This window comes from Monodelphis domestica, chromosome 1 (assembly GCF_027887165.1).
Source record: "Monodelphis domestica isolate mMonDom1 chromosome 1, mMonDom1.pri, whole genome shotgun sequence".
In the NCBI taxonomy this organism is placed as follows: domain Eukaryota; kingdom Metazoa; phylum Chordata; class Mammalia; order Didelphimorphia; family Didelphidae; genus Monodelphis; species Monodelphis domestica.
Genome location: NC_077227.1, coordinates 325,542,989 through 325,560,196, shown reverse-complemented (window position 1 = coordinate 325,560,196; position 17,208 = coordinate 325,542,989). Strand labels below are relative to the sequence as shown.

General features: G+C 39.0%; 1 protein-coding gene across 11 annotated transcripts in view; it reads left to right on the top strand.

Moving 5' to 3' along the window:
* Window positions 1-17,208, top strand: part of EVL (Enah/Vasp-like) — a 272,883-nt gene that overhangs the window by 173,399 nt on the left and 82,276 nt on the right. The gene's annotated exons all lie outside the window — the stretch shown is intronic.

Below are 17,208 nucleotides of genomic sequence, written 5' to 3'. Positions count from 1 at the left end.
TTTCTCGCTATTGGGGCTAGAATTCTAGGCTGAACGCTCCTTGAGAATTGCCCAAGTAGGGGGAAGGGAGGGAGAATGAAAGAGGGTGGTGGAATTTCACTTGTCACGTGTGAGAACTATTTTTGATGGCTAGCTGCCCATCAAGACCCATTTATACATTCTTTCCTGTCATCTTCTTCCCACTTTCTAGAGCATAGAGTTCCCAGGATGAGATTAGATAAACTCCCTCACCAAGGTTTACTTGCCCAAAGTCATGAGTAGTTAGTGTTAGAACCCAAGTCATGGGATAATATTTTACAGTTAAAAGAGACCCAGTGGCTATCTAGTCCAATCCACTCTTTTTACAAATTTTACAAATGAAGAAACAGATCCAGAGAAGTTGAAAAAAAAATAGCCCACGGCAATATAGGCTGTAAATATTCAGAGACAGAATCTGAACTCCAGTCCTCTGACTCTCGAGCATTTCCTAGAACGCTACCTTCTGAATCCAAATCCTATGTTCCTTCCATATGCACTGTCCTTGGAACAAAGCAACAAAGTAGTTGTTTCGTTTTGAGAGAGGGTAGGAGGTGTTGGAAGAGAAGAAGGCATTCTGGAACCCAGAGAGCACTAACTCCATTAGCCTGTAGGTATGTTCTAATGGAGAAGCTTATGGCTGGGGCTTCTGCTATTCTGCTGGAAAGGGTAGCTCTTTCCTGCTGGCTTGTGTAAACATTACTGTCAATAAAATTGAAGTTTATAGTGGAAAATCACTGGCCCTAAGCCTAGACTAGACAGGAGACAGTGAGTGGGGAATGTCACGCCTGCTGTCTCAATGTGCAGCCCCCATATGGTTATTTCAGGACTTTTACAGATATAAAAAAACATTGCCTGCCTACAAATCTGCCCAAAACTTGGTGGGTTTCCTGTGACCTTTGAAAAGTTTCGTTTAAGCATCTAATCTCTTAGCCCTGCAGTGCTCTGAGCCTTTTTCACCTGAGATCTGCTTAAAATTTTAGACAGCAGTCCCATCTTCTTGCAAAACCCAAGCTGGGTCAGAGGCAACTCAGACTGTCAGAGGAATGGAAATTGCTGGTGGGGCTTGAAGTGAATTAGCCTTCCTTTGCAGTGAGGAGCTCAGTGGCCCAAACCTGTGAAGTCTTTTCACCATTTTCACTTGTCTGCTCTAATCAGCTTATGAAAGAAGGGCAGGAAGAAAAAAAGTCAAAGGGAGAAAAGTTGAATGGATGGTTCATTTTTTAAAAAAATGATTGAATTAGGTTTAAAAGGGGGAAGAAAAATGAATTACTAACAGATTAGTGTGCTCAGGAAACTGGATCACTATCAGTGTGAACTCCTGTGATTATTCCTATTAGATCAGTGTTCCTAGGAAATTTTTTTGATCCATGTGGAGAATACCTTCTGCCAATGCAGATGACAACCTACTGTCTATACCTTAGTGAATTATTGGCTATAAGCAGCATAGTATAATGAAAAGTGCTGGCTTAAGAGCCACCTTGAGTTCCTATCCTACCATTGAAACTTATTAACTTTGTGACCTTGGGCAAGTGAATTAATTGTCTCTCCCCCTCAGCTTCCCAATCTGTAAAATAGGAAGGAGAATAATGGTGTTTGCCTCCTGTGTTACTGTGGGATTCAAATAAAACAAGGTAGATAGAAGCAGTTAGGTGGCATACTGGATCTGGAGTCAGGAAGACCTGAGTTCAAATATAGTTTCAGACATATTCTAACTGTGACCCTGGAAAAAAATACCTGTTTACCTCAGTTTCCTCAACTATAAAATAAGGATAAAGCAGCACCTACCTCACAGGACTGTTGTATTAAATGAAATAATGTGTTAAGTACTTTACCTCCTTAAAGCACTATATGTAAACACTATTAGTATTTCAAATCTTAAAGCATTCTGTAGATGTTAGTTATTGTTGCCATTACTAGCTGTTTGACCTTGTGTAAATCAGTGGTTCTCAGTTTTCTCCTCTGTAAAATGAAAGCTTTCTGAGATCCCTTTCTACTTCTAGAGCTATAATCCTGTCACAGTTTCTTCATTGGCCTTGATAAAAAAAATTTTAATGATTACCTTTTGTCTTAGTAATAATTCTAAGACTGAAGAGTAAGGATTAGGCATTTGAGGTTAAATGACTTGTCCTGGATCACATCACTAGGAAGAATCTATGGTCATATTTGAACCCAGGTCCTCCTGTCTCCAGGTCTGGCTCTGTGTCCACTGTGCCACCCATCTGCCTCTCAGTGGAGACACTTCAAGTTCATCACTAGGCTGGTACTTGTAGCCCCTCTAGTCTGGAGTAGGACCCTGCTAGAACTTGCAGTGCTCTGACCTAGTCCTAGAGATCCCAGAATAATCTCAACCCCAAGGTTGGCCAGGGAAGAGGATTCTAGCAGAAGATTGTTGCCCAGGAAGGTTAAAAAAAGTGCTAGATAGGTAGGAAGAAGATGTGGCTTTGACTTGCTAATAACTAGGGACTGTGGACCAGCGACCACCTATTGAAGGCGGTCCATCTCCAATGGGTGTAATATACTAATGCCGAAAGGCAGCATTGCTACCTAATGGATAGAGAACCAGCCTTATTGTCAGAAAAACCCAAATTAAAGTCCCATTTCCTGCAGAGTGACCCTGGATAAGACCTCCTACCTTCACAGTGCCCCCAGGAACTTTCTAATACTAGCAGCAGCAATTTGGAGGAAGGAGAAGAAATTTTTCTCTTTTCTCATTTATTATTATTTATTATTTTTATTATATTTTATTATAATGTATTATTATTTATATTTATTATTTTCTAATTTTTCTCATTTATTAGAGACCTACTTTGTACCAGATACTGATGGTGAAACAAAAGCAAACAGGGTTAAGTGACTTAACCAGAGTCATATCATTAGTAAATGTTTGAAGCTAAATTTGAACTTAGGTCTTTCTGACTTCAGAACTCTCTATTCTCTATACAACCTAGTTGCTTCAAGTTGCAAATCTACTACATTGGTGGAGGAAGTTTCCTCATTGGAAGTTCCTTTCTCAGAGTTTTTGTCATTATCAATAAATACAGTGCCAGGGAACTTTTGGAAGACTCTTAATGAGCAAATTTTTTTCTTTGTTTCTAGCTACAAGTAGCCTCTATTTGTGTAGTTGTTTTTGCCTTTCTTTGAATCCCCAATGCCTATAGGGCACATAAGAGGCACTTCATAATTGCTTGTGGACTTGACTTTGGAACTCATACTCCCCCGCTGCTACTTCTGCCTGTTGGGCCTGAGCAGAACAAGTTGCAACATCAGTGTCTGTGTACAGGTAAGGCACTGGATGGCCCAGCCAGAGGCTATGCCATTTAAAACCCCACCGCATTAAATCCAAACCAGCCATCATTGGTGGATACCCAAGTGTCTCTGGGTGTCATCTCCATGAATCACTTTGTGCTTTCACTATTTAACAGCTTCAGGTATGAAAAAAAGATGTTTTCTACCTAATATAACTCTGGAGGATGATGGAAAGTTACTAATTTAGGACTCATCTGGGAGGTGCTGACTTGATTTCAGAAGCTGTCATCCCTTTAAGATAATTTGACTATACAAACTATTTGAAATAGAAAGCAAAGAGGGAGTCCTACCAAATTCTTTTTATGACACAAATATGTTACTGATACCTAAGCCAGGAAGTCCCAAAACAGAGAAATAAAATAAAGACCAATGTCCTTAATGAATATTGATGCAAAAACCTTTAAGACAACTGAGCAGGCAGCTGGGTGACCCAGTAGACTGAGAACCAAGTCCAGAGATGGGAGATCCTAGGTTCAAATCTGGCCTCAGATACTTCCCAGCTGTGTGAACCTGGGCAAGTCACTTAACTCCCATTGCCTAGCCTTTACTACTCTTCTGCCTTGGAACCAAAACCAGTATTGATTCTAAGATGGAAGGTAATGGTTTAAAAAAGAAAAAAATATAAGTGTGAAGAATGACTTTGGTGGTTTTGAAATGGAGATGCCAACTTTCTGGTTGAGTGTGAATCAAGTTAGAACTAGAAGAGAGAAAAGGCTTTCAAGATTATCTCTTCTAATTTTATCATTTTAAAGAGGAGGAAACTATAACCCAGAGGAAGAGAAATGACTGGTTCAGGGTCATCTGGGTAATAAAAGAACCAGGATTCAAATCTAGATCTTTGGATTCCAAGTTTATTTCTCTATCTTAGCTATGTTCCCTTCAGTAGACCTTTTCTTGGGGGGAGTGGGGGGCAAGAGAATCTTTTCAGAACCTTTCTTTATCTGATGTAGACAGAAATGATGGATCCCTAAACTAAAATACATTCACTCAAAGATCTTTTTAAAAAATAATCATCTATTTCACTTGGATTGTCAAATTTATTGGCATATAATTGGGCAAAATAACTCCAAATAATTGCTTTAATTTCCTCTTCATTGGTCATTCCAAAGATCCTAAGAAAGAATTTGACCAACTATAAGTCCAGGAGCTTAAGTGTAACGCAGCTAAATCACAGGAACAGAATAATTTCTAATGTACAGTACAACATAGTACATAGGAGCAATACAATAATACAATTTCTATTGTCTATCTGATGTGGGGAGTGCATGGCAGATGGAGTTTTGACTTTGATTCTTTGCGACAGAAAATGGTTGAAGGAACTAGAAATGCTTAACCTAAAAAAAAGATTTAAAGAGACCTTGAAGATTAGACTTGACCATAGGGGACAGAATAGGGACAATGAAGAGAGGTTGGAGAGGAACAGACTCATCTCAGTGTAAGGAAAAACTTCCCAACACTTAGCATTCTCCAAAAGTGGCCTGGGCTTCTCAGGAGAGCTCCCTCATCCCCAGAGATCTTTAAGCAAAGATTGGGTGAGGCCTTCAAGATATAGTAGAAGGGATTTGTGTTTAGGGGTAGGTTAAATTAAATGACCCAGAAGGTCCTCTCCAACTCTACATATCTGTGGTTCTTTTTTTTTTTTTGTCAAAAGCCCTTACCTTCTGCCTTCGAATCAATACTGTATATTGGTTCCAAGGCAGAAGAGAGGTAAGGGCTAGGCAATGGAGGTTAAGTGACTTGCCTAAGGTCACACAGCTAGAAAGTGTCTGCGTCTAGATTTGAACCCAGAACTTCTTGTTTCTGGGCCTGGTTCTCAATCCACTGAGCCACCTAGCTGCCCCCTATTCCATGACTCTTCATAGATCCCTATCAGTAATCATATTGCTTCCTAGAACTGGGAATTGTTTATAGATAGATAGATAGATAGATAGATAGATAGATAGATAGATAGATAGATAGATAGACAGACAGATAGATAGACAGACAGACAGACAGACAGACAAATAACCTGATGTTACTTCATTAGACAAGAAAAAAATAACTGTAAACTTTAATTTTTTTAATAACCTTCATCTTCTGTCTTAGAATCAATACCACATATTGGTTCCAAGGCAGAAGAGCGGTGAGGTCTAGGAAATTGGGGTAAAGTGACTTACCCAGGGTCATACAGCTAGGAAGTATCTGAGACCAGATTTGAATGCAGGATCTCTTGTCTTAGTCCCTGCCTTTAATTTTCTTATGGCAAAGAAACTGCCTGGAGAGATAGGATAGGTAGTCCCTGGCTTAAAATTTTTTTTTAAACTTTTACTTTCAAAGGAGGGTTAAATGACTTGCTCAGGGTCACATAGCTAGAAAGTGTCTGAAGTCAAATTTGATCCCAAATCCTTCTGATTCCAGGTCTGGAACTTTAGCCATTGTGCCACCCTTCAGGTTTAAATAATAATCAAAATATAATAACATTGGCAACAACTTATGTAGTGCTTTAAGATTTACAAAGTACTTTACACATGTTATCTCATTTTATCCTCACAATAACTCTGAAAGAGAGGTGATAATATTATCCTCATTTTTTAGATGAGGAAAATGAGTCAGACAAAAGCTGAGTGACTTAGTCAAGGTCATCCAGCCGGTAAGTACCATGGACAGAGGATAGACTAGTAGTTTTGGAATTTGAAAACTAGCTCAGCTACTTAGTAACTGTGTGACCTCATCCAAATGACTTAACTTCTCTGGGTCTTGGTTTCCACTTCTGTAAAAATAAAGCATTGGATTGAACAGTCCATTTAGGTTCTAAAGGCTTCTGTGGTCACAGACTTGGAGGAAGTAGGAGGGAATGACCAAGGCTTAGGAAGGAAAGCGTAATTGCTGGAACCCTGACATTTTCTTTTTTTGAGCCTTTTTGGTGCTGGATCCTGGCTAAGTGCCTGAGCAAATAAGTAGGAGTTGCATTACAGGGAGATAATTTGATCTCTCCCCTGCCTGGGTGAAACCCAAGGGCTACAATGGCCAGGTTTCTCTGTGTCTTTGGGGTGGTGACTATTTAAAGATAAGTCCTATCGCACAGGGCAAGCTGAGTCATGAGGCTTTGGGGCTAGGCATTCTTGGTTTCCTGAGAAAAGCAAGGGTGGTTTCTTTGGTTACAGCCCTGCCACCTCACCTTTCCCAAATAAAGCACTTAAGTGACCTATGGCTTCATCACTGAGATTGTAATCCTGTTCAATCAATATTTCCTGAGCTCCTTGCTACCCATGCAGCCCTGTGCTCCACACACAACCTGCTTCAACAGTTCACAGAAAGAAAGGGCGTTTAACCTAGAAGCAGCTAGTCTGGGCCAGGCAGCATGTGCTAATAAATAGAATTGGCCTCAGAGTCAGGCAGAGTTGAGTTCAAGTCCCACCTCTGCTTCATACTGGTCTGTGATTCCAGGGAATTAACCTCTCTCAGTGCCCCACACAATCTCTAAACTGAACAAGTTGTATAACAATTACAAATCTACCTTGGTAAAAGGGATTCCTCACCAGGACCGAAATTTCCATGCCAATAAAATTGCAAAATTTGGAAGATACAGCTTCCAGAAGTGTGTTTGAACATTATACACTGTAACCTTAATAATTGTGGAATGATCAAATGTGATCGACTTTAGTACTAACAGCAATACACTAATCTAGGACAATTCTGAGAGATTTATGAAAAAGAGTGCTGGCCACCTCCAGAGAAAGACCTGGTGGAGTTGGAATGCAGAAGAAAACATGCGATTTATCATTTGTTTATTTAGGTATATGTTTTGGGAGTTTGGTTTTATATGATTATTCACTGACAATAATACATAATAGAGAAATAAGTTTTGCATGATAATATATGTATAATCCAGATTGAATTCCTTGACAGCTCCGGGAAGGGGGAGGGAAGAAGAGAGGGAGACAATATGGATCAAATAACTTTGGGAAATTTATGTGGAAATTTGTTATTAAAATAAAAAATCCAAATGGGAAAAAAGTGGGTTTGAAGATTAAAAAAAAGATATAATTCCTACCCTAAAGGTGTTTGCATTTTTAAGCTTTACTTTCCATCTTAGAATCAATACTATGTATTGGTTCCAAGGCAAAAGAGTGGTTAGGACTAGGCAATGGGAGGTAAGTGACTAACCCAGAGTCCCAGAGCTAGGAAGTATCTGAGGTTAGCTTTGAAACTCCTGTCTCTCTCTAGGCTTGGCTCTCAATCCACTGAGCCATCTAGTTGCCCTCCTCCCCCAGGTTTTTACATTCTAATGGATTTTGCTAGTGTAGAAGGTAGGTGTTAATAAGTACCATAAAAGATGGAATTCTGGGGCTGTGGGGGTATACAAATCATTTTCCCTTTCTGAGCCTGTTTTCTCATCAGTAAAATGAAGGCAGTGGTGATGATCTCTTAAGTCCTTTGCAGCTGACATTTTGTGCTTCTCTGTTTCCATGACCCCTTCCAGCTCCAGTTCTATAAATACTTTGTCTAGAGAGGTCTGTGGGCTGTCTCATCACTTCACAGAAGAAAAGTTAGTCACCAAAATCCTCATCTGTAGACAGAAACCCTGAGAGATACTGAAAAGACTGGATCGCCTTAGTTACTTCCTAAGGGAATCTATGACATTTGTGAGCAGGGGTCTTTCTCAGCCATCTGTTGGCAAGTGACTTTCTTCCCATCATTTTTGTCCTTATACCTCTCAAGTGTTCTGGGGTCTTCTCTTTTCAGTGAGTTACTTCATCTTCCTGCACAGTCTCTTTCATTCCCAGAGAGCACCTTGCTTTGAAAGGACTAAGGAGTCAGTTATGGCGTTAACTGGTATGGGCTGATTTTTGTGCATATTCCATGGGCTTACTTTATCTTTCTAAGTTCTTCAGAGCTTAGGAGGGATGAGCCTCCCTTTTATGCCAAAACAAATTGATCAGTCTTTTCTTTCTTCTCCTGCCTTACACATTGGTGCTTGATAAGTGAGGGCTGAATCATTTTATCTGGCCTTGAAGGGCTGAACTAGGATTAATTGTCTTCAATGACCAGAGCCATAGAACAAAGCGATAGTCCCTCCCAAGAGGTGATGAGCTGACAGAGGTGATCACACAGAGGTTGGAAAGTTGCCTGTCAAGGATGCTATAGAGGGGATTTCTGTCATTAGGCCAGCCTCGATGTTGTTATCTTGGGTCCTTTCCAACTCTAGACTTGATGATTCAATAAGCTGTGACACTATCATTGTTGATTTCTTATTATTTTCATTTCCTTTGGAAAGGTCCTCATTACCTATGCTTGTATTTATTAAAAATCAATTTGTTTTAGAATTTCACTAAGCCCATTGAAATATTCAAGACAATAGAATCCCTGACTCTATAGATCTGGGTTCAGTCTCCTTTCTGGTGCTTCCTGTAAGACTAGAAAAAAGTCTCTTTAACTCTATGGATCATAGGATCTTCATTTTTAAGATGAGGGGATTGGCCTGGGTATGTGGCTGCGATCTCTTCCATTTCGAGATCTGTGATCATCTTACACTGTGACCTCCTCTTTCTACTAGTGCGATAGGTTATTGGCCTTCCCTGGAAAATGATTCAGTTCACTTAAATAAAGATTTGTTAACATTGCCCTTTCATTGACAAGGTACTGAACATATGAAAAACATGGAAAATAAGCACGCATAAAAAATATAGATGGAAACAAATGAGAAATAGAGGCAAGGTATAGGCAATGATATAATTATATAATAATAATCATAAGTTCAAAAAGTCTATAAATGTGTAATGTTTCTCTTTTTTATTTTACCTTTGACTTGAAAGAGGTATACCAAACTGAAATTAATTTAGGAAGTGATCCCTAAAAGCCAAGGACAAGTCATACCAGATTAACTTCATTCTTTTTTTTTTAAATAACCCTTATTTTCTATCTTAGTAACAACAGAAGGGCTAGGATGAGGTAATCAGGATTAAGTGACTTGCCCTAAGTATCACAGCTAGGAAGTATCTGAGTAAAGATTTGAACCTAAGTCCTCCTGACTCGAGGTCTGGTACTCTATCCACTGTGCTCCCTACCTGCCCCACCCTCATTCTTTTTTTTTTTGAGAAGGTTATTAGATTTCTAGATCAGGAAAATGATGCAGATACAGAATTACAGCAAATCATAAGACTCAATTTCTCATGGAATTTGGAAGGACAAAAAAAAAGAAAAGTATGGGTTATTACAGTACTGTTAGATTTGAAACATTGAATGACTGAACCTATGTGGTACAATATACAGGAGATGAGAAGACCTTGGTTGAATACTTATTTGATACTCTTGATACTTACTAGTTCTGTTATCCTGGGCAAGTCACTTAACCCTGTTTGCCTTAGTTTCCTCATCTGCAAAATGAGTTGGAGAAGGAAAGAACAAAGCACTCTAGTATCTCTGCCATGAAAACTCCAAATGGGCTCACAAAGAGTCAGATGTGCCTAAAATGACTGAATGTCATCATTATCATTAATAGGTTTATGTCAATTTGTGAGGGAGGTCTCCAGTGGATGGCTCTAGGGATCCATCTTTGGCCATTGACTCTTCAACATTTCTACCAGTGACTTGGAGAAAGGCATAAATGGAATACATATCACATTTTCAGATGACATGAAACTGAGAGGTATAATCAACACACTAGACAATAGAATCAGAATCCAAAAATATCTTGACATATTAAAATGATATGCTAAATCTAGTAAGGTGAAATTTAATAGAAAAATGTAAATTTTGATAATTTAAAACTTTTTGATATTTTTTGTTTTTACATCACAAATATTTCCAGAAAACTCCCACTCCATGAGCAGTTTAGTACTTAACTGTAACAATTAAATCAAAATAATAACACCTCATTGGAAAACGCAAAACATTTATACATCTGAAGCACACAATGGAGGTATCTCCATCAAAAAATTGATGAACAGAAATCTATTTTCTTTTCCACCTATTCACCTCCACACCATGGGGAGAAATAAAGAGAAGAAAAACATTATTTATAATAAATTAAAACAAATTCCACCATTGGCTGAATACAAACATATGTATGTCTCATTCTTTGCTCTAAAATCATCACCTTTTTGAAGGTAGGTAATACTTTTTATCAGTCTTCTGGAATCATGGATGGCCAACATATTGATCATCATTCTTAAAGCTTTCAAAGTTGTTTGTCATTATAGTGTTGTTATTATTTAAATTGTTCTCCTGATCCGATTCTTTTTATTCTTCATCACTTTATAAAAGCCCTCAAAATTGTGTTAGTTTTTATAATCTTGATGCTATCATTTAAAATCTTCTTTTTTCCCCCTTACTTTTTTCCTTATTTTACTCTGCTCAATTCAATAGATAAAATCAATCAATCAAAATCAGTAAAGATTTATTAAGCATGTACTATGTACCAAACACTGTGCTAAGCCCTGGAGATACAAAAAAAGAAGCAAGATAATCTCTACCCTCAAGAAGCTGCTTACAGTCTAATGGAAGAGAAAACAAATAAACATACATTAGCTATATACAAGCTAATTAAGAATAATTAACAAACAAAAGGTCTTCACTGGAATTTTGTTGGGAAAAGATGATAGGATTTTTATTTTTAACCCTTACCTTCCATCTAAATTCAATACTGCTTATGGGCTCTAAGGCAGAGGAGTAGTAAAGGTTAGGCAATGGGGGTTAAGTGACTTCCCCAGGGTCACACAGCTAGGAAGAGTATGAAGACACATTTGAACTCAGGACCTCCCATCTCTAAACCTGGTTCTCAGTCCACTGAGTGATCCAGCTGCTCCCAATATGATAGGATTTTTGTGGAAACTTAAGGGAAACCATGAAGTCAGTAGGCAGGAAGGGGAGTGTTCAAAGCATGAGGAGACAGCCAGAAAAAAATACCTAGAGCATCTTGTTCATGGAATAGCTGGTAAACCAGTGTCACTAGATCAAAGAGTGAGGAGTAAAGTGTAAAAGATAGGAAGGGGGTGGGTTATGAAAGACTTTGAGTTCTAACAAATTTCGTATTTGATCTTAGGGGCAATAGGGAGCCACTACACTTTATTCAGTAGAAGGATGATATGTTTGGACATGTACTGTAGCAAAATTACTTTGGTGACTGACTGGATTGGAGTGACTTGAGGCAGGCTGATCCCTATTATAACAGACTATTATATTTTATATATATATATATATATATATATATATATATATAATAACAGCTATTACAACTGGCCTAGTCTGTTGTAATAGCTGTTATAGGAGGGATGTTGCAAAGGTGAAATGAACAACCAAGAAAATCCCAAATGGGGTCAAAAGGAGTCAGATATGACTGAAACAACACAACAATTTGTTCAACTTGAATTTCAACAAATATTAAATCCTTATGTCAGAGCACTGTACTCAATCCTGGAGAGATGAAAAGATTAAATAAAACATAATCCCTGTCTTCAGGAGGTTTACAGCCTAATGGGGGTAACACATAGATAGATAACAATAGTAATGTATGATATAGGAGTCACTGTATCAGAGAAGAGCCAAACAAATTGTTTGTGTGAAGCCTGATATATGAGATCTGTTCAGCGAAATCTGAAGTGGTGTTAGCCATAAGAAGAGGAGTAGGCTTCTGAAAAAGGAAGTGGCATTTAAGACTGATTTTAAAAGTTAGGTAGAAATTCAGCAGGTGAAGATAGGAATGGAGACAGGTATTTTCAGGCATAAGGAAGAGCCTGAGGGTTGTTGTGATGGTGGTTTGGGTTTTTTTGTGCTGGTCGGGGGAATGAGAGGGTTGAGGGAGTGGAAGAAGCCCCCTTGCACAATGACCTTCCATATGTATTGTCTTCCCCATTAGAATGTGAGCTCTTTGAGAAAAGAGACTATCTTACCATGTTCCATGTGTATTCTTAGGGCTTAGCACAGTACTTCACACAAAGTAAGCTTTTTCAAAAAGGTTATTCATTCATTCATTCATCCTATAGACTTATGGTTCTAAAACTGTGTCTTGTTCTCCTTCATCACACCTATAAATCAAAATAACTTTCCACCTTTCTGTGTTAACCATCCATTTTTGAAAGCCCCTGAAAGAAACAGGGAAAGCTTTACTACTAGAATTGTTTTGCTAATTCTGCTTACAAATCTAAAAAACATAGTAATAAGAATGTTACTGGGGGCAGCTGGGTATCTCAGTGGATTGAGAGCCAACCCTAGAGATGGGAGGTCCTAGGTTCAAATCTGGCCTCAGACACTTCCCAGCTGTGTGACCCTGGGCAAGTCACTTGACCCCCATTTCCTAGCCCTTACCACTCTTCTGCCTTGAAGCCAATACACAGTATTGACTCCAAGACAGAAGGTAAGGGTTTAAAAAAAAAAAGAATGTTATTGAATTGTTTTTTTTTTCTGTACAACTCTTTGTGACCCTATTTAAGGTTTTCTTGGCAAAGATACTGGAGTGGTTTGCCATTTCCTTCTCCAGCTGATTTTACAAATGAGGAAAGTGAGGCAAACAGAGTTAAGTGCTTGCCCAGAGTCATATAGTTAGTGTCTGAGATCATATTTGAACACAGATCTTCCTTACCCCAGGAAGTGCTACCTGAAATATCTAGCTGTAAAGGAGGCTAATTACAGAGGGGTTAAAATTATCTATGGGAGTGAGGAAAGCAAGAGCTAGAGTCTGGACTCAGAAGACTCAGATCCTGCCCTTAACTCTTATTGATCATGTAAATATAAACAAGTTACTTCCCTCTTTGGGTCTCAGTTTCTTCATCTATTGAATGGAAATGCTACTACTTCCATTGCCATATCATTGGATTGTGTTTCAAAAAACTTGAAGGTATTATAGAAATGTGACCTACTGTTATTATTAGAATGGTGGCTGTGGGCCTGGTAAAGAGGAGATAGATATGATAAACATTATAGGCCAAAGGAGTAAGGAGGGCCTAATCGTTCATTATAATTATCTTTGTTAACACCAGCATGAAGCTCTTCTAAAAAAGCCAGAACTTTCCTTCTGCAGCAAGACAATAGGTGACATCTTTATTATTGTCCTGCATAATGTACATCAAAACTCATTAATAATGTAACTGTCAGCCACATAACAGAGCCCTCATAAGTAAGACTCATGTGCTGTGGGCTGAAAGCACTGCTTAACCCCTTGTGTGGCCAATCCATTTGACTAACCCTCTTGCCTCAGGGGAGGGAAGGAAGGTAGGAAGGAAGGAAGGAAGGAAGGAAGGAAGGAAGGAAGGAAGGAAGGAAGGAAGGAAGGAAGGAAGGAAGGAAGGAAGGAAGGAAGGAAGGAAGGAAGGAAGGAAGGAAGGAAGGAAGGAAGGAAGGAAGGAGAGGGAAGAAGGATATATCAAGTACTTACATGTGCTAGACAATGTACTAAACACAAATATTATCTCATCCAATCTTCACCACAGCCCTGGGAAGTAGGTGCTATTATGATCCCCATTTTGCCGTTGAAAAAACTGAGGCAGATAGGTTAAGTGACTTGCCTAGGGTTACACAGCTACAAAGTATCTGAGACTGCTTCCTGATGCTAGGCCCAGAACTCTGGCCATTGTGGTCACTACCTACCTCTTGAATCCTGTGATGCCACACTCTTCATTGTATCAAAAAAAAAAATCACAAATTCTCAGAGTTGGGAGGGAAGAGAATAAACATTTATATAGCACCTACTATGTGCTAAGGACTATGCCAAGTGCTTTTTTTTCCTTACAAATGTAATATTATATCCTTACAATAACCCTGTGAGACTGGTGCTATGATCTCTACTTTATATTTGAGGAAACTGAGGCAACCAGAGGTCAAATGACTTATTCATGGTCATACGGAGAAAAAATGGCTAGATTACAATTCATGTAAAGGTTGAGAGGTCAAGATTATTATATCCATAGAACTACCAAGAGAGATGGTTAATATGTTGTATGACAGTCAGTTTCCAAAGAAATCTCAAGGCTAGAACACTGAGAAAAATTAAAGATGAAATTAGGGCTAGAGATAGGAACAGAACTTGTGATTTCATTGGTATAGAGAACTCCAAAAGGAGGAAGCTCTTTCTATTAGTGTAAATCAAAACCTTCTTTGTAATTTCTAGTTACTCTCCTTTTGTTGAGCCATTTTTTGGTCATGCCCAATTCTTGGTGACCCCGTTTGAGATTTTCTTAGCAAAGATACCAAAGTGGATTTGCCATATTCTTTTCCAGATCATTTTACAGATGAGGAAACTGAGGCAAACAGAGTTAAGGGACATGTGCAGGATCACAGGGCTAGTAAGTATCACAGGCAGAGTTTGAATTTAGGAAGATGAGTCTTCCATGACACCAAGCCCCACTCTCTCTGCATTCCCCCCAGTTACTCTCTGAGCCTTGCCCATGGTCACAGAATATATAACAGAGGTGGGACTTGAGCCCAGCTCTTTCTGCTTTGAAGGCTAGCTCTCCATGTGCTATATCACACTGTGTCACAATGATGAGATTAACTAGGGATAAATGGAAAATTTTGCACCTGGCAGGCACCTGACTAGGCAGACTGCATTTGAAAAATATCTCCATATTTTAGCATATTGCAAGCTCAATATGTATGGGTCATCGATGTGACATGGTAGCCAGAAAAGTTTGGGATTTTTTGGTATTAGCTAAGATTTTCAGGTTACAGAAACAGAGAGCACAGAGTGAGGGAGGAAGAAAAGGATGATGGCTCATCATACCATTTGCCCTAGTCAGATTTCATCTGGAATATCACATTTTAGGGACTGACATCAGCAAATTGGAGTGGGTCTAAAGAAAGATAACAAGAATGGAGCAAAGCCTTCCGATTATGTCATACAAGAATCAGTTGAAAGAACTAGGGATGGAGCAGCTAGGTAGGTATCTGAGTGGATTGAGAGCCAGGCCTGGAGATGGGAGGTCCTGGGTTCAAATGTGGCCTCCTAGCTCTGTGACCCTGGGCAAGTCACTTAACCCCCATTTCCTAGCTTCCCATTCTTCTGCCTTGAAACCAATATACAGTATTGGTTCTAAGACAGAAGGTAAGGACTTTTATTTTTTTAAATAAAAACATTTTCAAAAAAGGAAGATTCATAAATAACCACTTCCCAGAGAAGTCTCTACCCTGTTAAAGGGTAGAGAAGAGATCAATAGTGCCTGATCTTACCAAAGAAGACTGACAAATATAAAGGACTTCAATCTGCAATGACCCGTTTCTGTCTGCCCATATAGGAAAATGAAACTGTCAAGTAGCCAAGCATGCAATTGAGGGCAGGTCACTACTAATTTAATGGAGGAGAAAGAGCCCTGGATTCTGAGTCAGTGGACTTAGATTCAAAACCTGACTCTTAGACTAGTCACTCTACATTTCTAGAACTCAGTTTATTCCTTTGAAAAAATGAAAGGGATGGACAAAATAATCTCTAAAATCCCTTCCAATTCTATTTTTTTTAATATCCACCTTGTTATTTAGTCATTTTTCAGACATGTCTGACTCTTCCTAAGCCCATCTGGGGTTTTCTTGGCAAAGATACTAGAGTGATTTGTCATTTCCTTCTCCATTTCATTTTATAGATGAGGAAATTGAGGCAAACAGGGTTAAATGACTTGCCAAGAGTCACACAGCTAATAAGTATTTGAAGTTGAATTTGAACTCAGGAAGATGAGTATTTCTTACTTTAGGCCCAGCACTCTGTCTATCCATTGTGCCACCTAGTTGCCCTCTAATATGTGTCTACATTTAAAATAAGCATAATGCCCAGTCTGAGAAAAATGACAGTCCAATTTTTGCCCTCTGTCCTGACAAATCACGTGTGGTGTGCTCTGTGTATCATATTTGTGGAAAGACACTAATAAACTGGGGAACATTCAGAGGAGATGAATCAGGGTGGGGAAGGGCCTTTAGATCATACTGGAAAAGGACAAGTCAGCCAGGATAAGTGAAGAGAGGAACTTGAGAGTATGAAAGTATTTGAAGGGTCATCTTGTGGAAGAGGGACTATAAACTCTGCTTTGTCCCAGTCAAGAACCAAGAGAAATGGAATAGATATTAAGTTGTTGTTCAGTGACTTCATATCCAACTCTTTGTGACCCCATCTGGTTGTTTTTTTTTTTTTGCAAAGAGTAGCTTGCTGTTTCCTTCTCCAGCTCATTTTATAGATGAGGAAACTGAGGCAAACAAGATTAAGTGACTTGCCCAGGGTCGCCAAGCTACTAAGTATCTGAGGCCAGATTTGAGGCTCCATCCAGTGCACCATCTAGCTTCCCTTAGTACACTTTGGAAAGGCTGATATCTGACTCAATATAAGGAAAAGTCTGCTAACAACTATAATTCAAAAGTAGGATGAATTAACTACCATAGGAAGTAGTGTTTCCCCTCATTAGAAGTTTTCAACTTAGGCCTATAGGAGGAGGGTGGGAGGAGAGGAGGGAAAGAACATGAATCATGTAACCATGGGAAAATATTCTAAATTAATTAATTAAATAAAAAATTTTTAAAGTTTCAACTTAACTTAAGCTAGATATGTATCAAGTGCCTACTATGTGTAGGAGACTGTGCTAGATGTTGGATATATAAATACCAAAATGATAAATACCTGCCTTCAAGAAGGGGGTTTGGGATAGGGATGCAGGCTATGACACACACAAATATGTAAATACAAATTAAAGGAAAGAAAGAGATCTAACAACTGGGGAGAGGAAGTGACACCCCCCCCCCCAAGAATGCTTTGTGGTGGTATCCAGGCTGAGCCTTGAAAGAACAAGTTTCTGAAAGAGAGGATGAGAACATCACTCTTTCCAGGCTTCATGATGAGGCTAGATAGCTATGGGGGGACATTCTAGAGGGGCTTCTCAAGTACAGTTGGGGCTGAATGACCTCCACGGTGTCTTTCTACTCTAAGATTTGATG